The sequence below is a fragment of the Protopterus annectens genome, chromosome 8.part1 (assembly GCF_019279795.1).
Source record: "Protopterus annectens isolate FY-2018-M chromosome 8.part1, PAN1.0, whole genome shotgun sequence".
Taxonomy (NCBI): Eukaryota; Metazoa; Chordata; order Ceratodontiformes; family Protopteridae; genus Protopterus; species Protopterus annectens.
Window position 1 is genome coordinate 62,385,260 of NC_056742.1, and position 8,511 is coordinate 62,393,770.

An 8,511-nucleotide genomic window follows, 5' to 3' on the forward strand; every position below is an offset into this window, starting at 1 on the left:
GTATGAATGTACACAGAACATACATAAGTGTGTGTAAAACACACACGCACACACACAGTCTCTCTCTCTCTCTTTATATTACCCTGTGTGCATTTGTACACACGCACGCACACATATATAAGAAAACAGATATATAACGTTGTGCAAGGGCAAATAAATATAGCACTGACAAAACTGAAGACTTGAAGTTTAAGTTGCAATGAAAGGATAACAAACTGCTTTACTACTGAGGTGCTAATCCGTGGATATAATTTGCATGTGTTTCTATTACATGTTAACTGATATAAAGGGGAATATTTAGGAGCATGCTGCATATATTATTTTTGCTGAATAGTTTATGCGCTGCAGAAGTGCAAATTTCAAAGCAGTATATAGTTCATGTCCTTACAGTCACATCAGAGTTTCAATTGTGTATTAATGTTTGGTACAAAAGTAGCTTTATGTACAGCCGCTGATAGTCCAGACATTACTGGTAGTTGATCTAACTTTTCTGTGTTTGTTTTACAGGGCGGTCATCCCAGAAAGGATGAGTGAACCTTTAATAGCAGCCCAGAGACTTTGTTATAAATCAACAGTATATATAATTTATGTACCAATAAACCCTTACACTCAGCAGTTCTTGAAAACGTACTGTCAGTTGTTTTTGTGAGATTAATTTTATGAAAAATGTTAGAGAACGTATTTGGCGACGTAAACTGTTAGGAAGTGCTTTATTATAATTATTATTTTATTAATTTATATTGCGTATTAGTTTGTAAAAGTTGAGGTTGAAAAAATATCCAGTGGTATATGTTTTATTGAACCTATAGTTCGTGCAGTAGAGCACTATATATCAAGCAAAATGACACACTCAACAAACAGAATTAAACCTAAAGGAAGTGATTATAGTAAGATGCCTTGAGATTCAGCAACATTGTATAACCAGATAAGATTCCTCACAGCAACGTATGTGGCTAGGTTATATGTCTGTGCAGAGTATGAAGAACGCGGATCACTTGAAAAAGATTAAATGAGGACGAAAAGTGATCGAATCATCTTTATCAAATAGAAAACACTATGGACACGTGGACGTCGTACGGTACGGCAGTATTTATTTGGTTTTACACACACACACACACACACACACACACACACACACACACACACACACACACACACACGTGTATACGGAGTGTTATTATCTGTCTATATCTGTGTGTTTTCAAAAAGGTGTGTGCTCCACTGTGTGCGTGTGTATGTGCGTCTATGTATACATATGTATGTATACATGTAAATGTATCTGTGCGTATGAACGTATACCAACACATACTATATGAATACATATCAACACACTACGTATATATATATATATATATATATATATATATATATATATATATATATATATATATTTCTGTGTGTATAGTGTATATGCGTTTACAAACACTATATATAATCTGTGTGTGTATACATATAGTGTCTGTGCGTATATATATATATATATATAAATATATATATATATATATATATATATATATATATATATAGATATATATATATATATATATATATAGATATATATATATATACTAACCCATACTATAGGAATATATCGCTTTCTCTCTATCTATATATATATGTGTGTGTGTGGTGTATATACATACATATATCTATCATATATATATATATATATATATATATATATATATATATATATATATAGTGTCTGTGCGTGTGTATGTATGAATGCCAACATATACTCTATGATTAAATACTCACACACGTATGTATATCACTGTTGTTTCCTCATAGAAGTCCCAATCACATACCATTTTTCTCTATCCTAAGTTAGCACCTTTCCTGTGAGGTAGTTACATCTTAATAATTACATTTTGACTGTATGTGATTAGAGAATATAACTTTCATATTCAGTATATATTGCCAAGTAACAAGTTTTGTGGCCGTATTCTTCACAGAACGAGCAGTTTTTCATGCCTCAGGTAATCTATTTTACTTTTCACCTGTAACTAATCGCATGTGCTGGATATTAGTCGTGCGCATAGGTGTGTGTTTTTGTATAGATACATACACACACAGAAATAAGTATTGGTTAATTCACATTAATCAGCTGCTCACAGTTGCTCAGAACACAAACCCTAACATAGGCGCATTTCTTTTCTAGCTGCCTTAAGAAAGCTAATGTAGTACCCATGTAATTTTGACAACACATAGATAACATGATTTTCTCTGTTGCCATTTTTCATTATTTATTTGTCTTCTGCTATTTGATGTTGGAGTAGGGTACAGCAGGTTTAGTTTTATTAACTTGTTTTGTACTGGCGTCCGTGCGTGTGGGTGTACCCTGGCTGCAAGTGAGTTGAAAGAATAAATAGAAACTGTACAGACAGTGGTGATGCCAGCCATACACTTAATACTCCGCTGTGCTAATGTTTCAAAACATCACTTACACACATTGCGGCTTTTTGCGTCATATTTTCTGCAACTATCTAAATATAAAACAGTCCCTTCATTACTTTTAGACGAAACTGCTGAAATAACGTGTGTGCATAAGTTTATTAATTGATTACAGAATCAGTTTTAGAAATGCATCTCTTTTAAATGCCAGGGGGTTAGGAAGACAGCATAAGTTAATGAGTAGAAAATGGAATTTCCCGGCTGCTACACTGAGTCCAGAGATGGGACGTTCCGAAAATGTTCCGGTAAAAAATGGAAGAACAGTGTGAAGTCAACATAATGTTCAAAGGATTTTTTCTTTTTCCCTCTCTGTCTCTTTTTTGTATATTTTGAATAAGCTAAACGTAATGCACGCAGGTACCTAAATTCTTAATACCAGTTGCATACCTTGCTTAGTGTGCTGCGCACAGTGATATCATGAAATGTTAGCAAGGACGCACCAGATTATCTCACTTGTAGCTGTTATTTTGTTTTTCAGCAGACAAACATTGAAATGTCAGTCAGCGCGCTCCAAACCGTTCAATTTGTATTTATTATTATTATATTTTTTTTCCAGCAAGCAAACTTATACCACAGTTCAAGCAAAATTGTGTCTAAACTAATGCAATGCCCTGCAAGTAGCCGCAGGCTGTGTGGCATTTGCAGTGCTAATTGTCAGTAACTACTTACAGCTGATAGTCGAGTGCAGAGGATTGTCAATAGAACAAAGTACTAATAATCTTTGTTTCAAGGGGATATTTTGTACCTGGTTCACATGGGTTGGTGCAGCCCTCAGCTCCAGGAAGGAGTATATTTGATGAGTAAAATGTGCGAGGCGACCCTGTGGTCCTAGAACCCGCCGGAAGTGCTCCCTCTCATGTCTCCAAAATCGTCTTTGTAATTTAGAAACTGGCTTAATGCTACTTTCAAGGAAAGCCCCCTTTTATTATCTAAAGTTTGTAATCGCAGGTAGTCATACCACATAGGTAGAAGCTAGGAGAAACATGTTTTTCATTAGTCATTCCAACTGTTAAACTTGGACTGCAGGTAAATGTCATCAAGTGGCCCTCACCTCTTGTTACATAGCCGTCTGTGAAGTTAGTACCACTTGCAAATCTTTTTTATATGTTATTTCATGGATAGTATGTTAGCAGTTGCTGTAGTTAAAGCAGCTTATTTCATTTGGTGTCCGAGTATCTCTTTATGGAACCGTCATGTGTTAAAGCAAAACTTTACTGGCTTTTCACCAGGTCACTACCAATTTGCAAAATCGTTAAACCCATGTATGATTTGTTTCTTTAAAAGGTATATATATCTGTATCTATATCTATATATATATATATATATAATCAGACCTTCACGGTTTTGAAGCATATTATTTTGAATTCGCACTATAATGCTCATACGAAGTAACGGTTTCTCATAGTACATTTTATTCACCTTGATCTAGTTCATAAAGTGCATGGTTCCTTCTTTCCTAGGTCGATGCTGTTTAACTCTTACTTAATAACCCTGTTCAACTTCCGATTTTGGAAAACCAACAGCTATGCCAGTTGCAGGACTTGAATACTTCTAAGATTTTCCGGTTCTGTTTTCACTTAAAAACGTTGATATTTTTAATTACATCGTTGCAATCTGGGTGCCGCGCATTTTCCTAACAATTTAGGTCGTGGAGAAAATTATCTTAGATATCAGTCGGTCATTAATTACAGACCAGTACCCCTGCCCTCCATGTACAGCACAAATAACTTAAACAATTTTATTATTTTTTCAGAAGAGTAACTTTAAGTATTCCTAGTTTTACACTTTTTGCGTAAATACATTTATTTTGCAGTTAGTGACGTCAGTTCCTAACAGATTGTTATCAAATTATCATACAATTAAGGAGACAACTGGAATTCAATTTTTTAAATATGAACGTTGACGAATATAACAGAAGGCAGTTTCTATATATTTATAAAGTTCAGCCTTTTTGAAGTAACTAGCAAGAATAAACTGTTAAGAAACGTTTACTTGTGGGGTGCTAAATGCTTTGGAATGTGCACAGTAATGATACCTCCATAATACGATACATTAATAAGACCATTTATAATACATATATTTGGAACTAATGTAGCCTTAATTGTCAGTCCGTTTGTTTACATTAAGTCATAGAATGTGGGCTTTAATATGAATATGTTTCGTCAGTGGTCTTTCGGTATGAAGTCCGGTACTTATAAGGTATTTGCAATAATAAAAATAATTGTTATAATTAAATAAATACATAACTTCCAAACCTGAATGGTCAGTATCAGCTATCTTTCCAAACGAATCTTGTGACAATAAGTAATTGCATCCATTATTGTACAACATACCCAATATAGGTAGAAGTACGATTAATGTAATAATGTAATGTTTAAAATTTCCCATGCTTAGAAGTGGTAGAGAACTGGGAATTCACCTTACATATTTGGGAACTGACCCGCATTTCAGAGCGAATAAATGCAAAATGGGACATACCTTGTTTTTCGTCTGTATTTAAACATTTCTAATTTTTTTATTATTTATTTATTTGGAAGTCCTGCACAATATATCTCATTTAGCATGGAATATCCCACTAGTTTGATACCTGGTAAACACAAACTGTTTGGTTAACTTTCCTTTGCACTATACTACAAATTCATAATCAAAGAGGTTACACAAATTACGTTTCATATGTGTTACACTTATAATGTGTCAGAAAATAGTAATTGCTTACATTTGTTTCATATTGGTAATTGGCACACAGCTGCTGATGACTGATAACTATGTGTTCTTGTGTTTTTATGAGGGTCTTCTGCCTCTGCTGCCAAATACCTTGTTACCTTTTAGGAACATAAACATTTATTTAAGCAATATGTAATCACTTTTAAGTCTGTGTTCCTGCACATTTCCAGTGTTGCAGGATATAAGGTTGTTGAAGCTACTGTGGATGGCAAATGGGGAAAGGGGTGATGAAGAAAATAACCATTATTATTGCAACATGATATAAAAATACGAGGTAATACAAAACAAGATAAGTGTACCAACATGTCTATATTTATTTATTCATGGAATTTTGACCAGGGTTGCTGAATGAAACCACATCCTTAGCGAAAAGATAGGCAAAGGTGTGCTTGTTGGGGGGAGGCAGCAAAAAAAAAAAGAATTTGGTGCCCTACTATAACAGCATTACTACTGTGTATCTGACACTGAAGTATACAACAATATACAAATGTAAAACATCAAACATTGTACAATAAACTAGGATACAAAGTGACCAAACAATGCATTAGGTTGCAGAGTGAAATTATGTTTTTTTTTTAGGGGGGGGGGTGCAGTGTGAAGTAGGTGGCAAAGTGAAATTATAGTTATGGAAAAAAAAGGCAATGTGAAGGAGAGATACATACTAAAATGTAGCTGGAAACTTCCTTTTTGTACTTATACTGTTGACAGCCTTCCTACCTTCACAGTTTAAGAAATGTACACCTCTGTCAAGTTGTTACTTTATTCTTCATAAATTAATACAGCATTTTCATTTATTGTTTTCACAACCATAAAATATGTTTATGAGCAATTCTTACTTTAACTAGTTATGTACAAATCTTTGTTTCATACGTAAGTGTCGAGAGAAGTACACATTTAGAGATTCTTTTGAAAAAATATGCTCAGCTGAGTGTGTCTGTCTGCATTCTTAGGCATTCAGAACTTGGTTAGGCATATAACAATGTGATATCTGTCTTTGGGATTAGGAAGGTAAATGCAGAGATAATAGTCTTATTAAGGGACTGAGTTGTAGTACATAACAGATGAATTAAAACAAAATGTGAACTTCTCTAGATATCTTTCGATGTGAGAGTAAATAAAAACTTTTTGTGAAAAAAAGCCTCATAGTGTTAGGAAAAAAGAGTCTCGGAGTGTGGGTTTCTAGTTGGATCTTGTGTCTGTTCATTTTCTAAATATGATTAGTGGAATATTTAACATTTTTCATATGAAACATGTATAATTAATTATTAAGCAGAATAATTCATCAAGGTGGTATTTGATCATTCCGTTATGGAAGTTTAAGGGAAGTGATTTGTTTGCATAGGCCGAGTGTTGCTTGTATGTTATGGTTGAGTCATTTGAAATTAACAGAAGTTTCATATGTTTATAGTGTTATAGGCAAGTACTAGTCAATGACTTTATAAATCATTACAAACCTGGACAATAAATCATATTCCAAAAGTTTACTATAACCATGAAGAAGACTTCACTGTCTAGACTAGGGGAGAAATTAAGGCTTGCCATCCAGTTATCTAGGCTTACCTTGAAAGTGACAATGTTGATAATTCACTTGACACACAGTGGAAGTGTGTTCCGGGAGTCAGGGATATGAGTCTGTCATGCCATTGTGTTATGTCTATTTGTTGAGGAAGGGTTGGAACCTTTAACCAGGTTCTTGAGGAACAGTTTATTCTATGAAAGAATACAAGGTCACAGAGGGTCAAGTCTTTCATTACTAGACACAGTTCACCACAAAGGAGTTTTTAAAAGACCTAAGAGTAGGTAGAGGGCTGTTAGTCTTTTTGGATAACAGAGCATGTTGAGGACGTTAATCCTTCTTGTTAGGAATCTTTGTAATCTCTTTAGATGAGTGATATCATTTGACAAGTACATGACAAAAAAAGGTCATTATGTTCAATATTAACTCTGACAAGTGAAAATTTTGAGATTTATGGAACTGTTTTAGTCTGACATAAGGATTTCTAAGCTACTACAAAGTCATGATTGTCAAAAGATAAAAGAATTATCAACAAGAGTGCTTAGATCCCTTACACCAGTGTCAAATTAAATAGGTGCTTCATCTATACTGAATGTTATAGGCATGTTTGGTTTATCACAATGAACTACACTGCGTTTTTGTCATTCTTATTCACTGTTGTCTTGCCGCCAGTTGTTAACATGGTTTAACCTATGTTAGATTAGTTAGTGGCGGAACAAATAACACCAAATTTTCAGTCATCTGCTTACTTGGATAAATACAGGCTGAGAGAGTTGGCTTGAAAGTTTGAGAAATGGCCTCCAAGTAGGGGAGAAACCAATACTGATATAATGTGGTATACCACTAGTAACTTTATTTTTTGCTTTCATCTGTGATTCTGATCAGATGGATTTTTTTCAGACAATCAGTTAGCTATCTTCTGTACAACATATGGATTGATGTTCAGATGTCTTTCTGTCAATAGTACCCTCTTTGCAGTTGGCATCTAAAGCCTTAGTCAGGTCTAGTTGAATGTACTGCATAACCTCTATCCACTGCTTTCCTGACTGAAGAAATTATCAAGGTTAATGAGGCAAGACTTGAGTTTGATAATCCAAACTGATGAGTGTCCAGGGTTAAGACATGTCCAATGTTCTGATTTCTGAGGTCTGAGATTATAAATCCATAGCTTTATTTAGGAAGCCAGAAAAATTAATGCATCCATATTTATCAGGGGCCATGGTTTGGCCAGCCTTGTAGAATGGCATTTTAGTATTTATTTTTCTGGCTTAGACTAACAAGGTTAAGTAGGAGTTTAGACATGCTATATTTGATACTGATAACCAGGCAGCTTACTCTGTTACTAGTGGCCACTGGATGAGGTGATCTCAGCTTTTGAGAGCGTTGAGAGAACTTGTTCCATAGTAATTATAGGGGGTGGGTAGAGTAAAATGTGCACTAAATTTGTCATCTAGGGTGGGTATAGTGTTAGTGACTGGTAGTTAGTTTTTAACTTCCTGACACAAAGAAGCATCTGTAGTTATTGCTCATCTTGGTGGCTATTTAAAGTTCACATTCAGCTTTGAGCTTCCTAAGGATATATGTAAGATATTTTCTAGTTTGGTTAAGTGTGTTCTCAAAACAGGTAGCATGGGATCTCTTGCAAGCATTAAGTGATTTCTTTCTCTGTTTTTTTATAATCATATTCCACCATACTGGGTTAATATTTAAATATGTCCTAATGTCTGGATTGCATTAACAATTCAACTATTTAAGAGTGAGCAGAAATCAGTGACATAGGTAGTTGTTTTAGGAGTAGGGTACGTAAGAGGTAGATT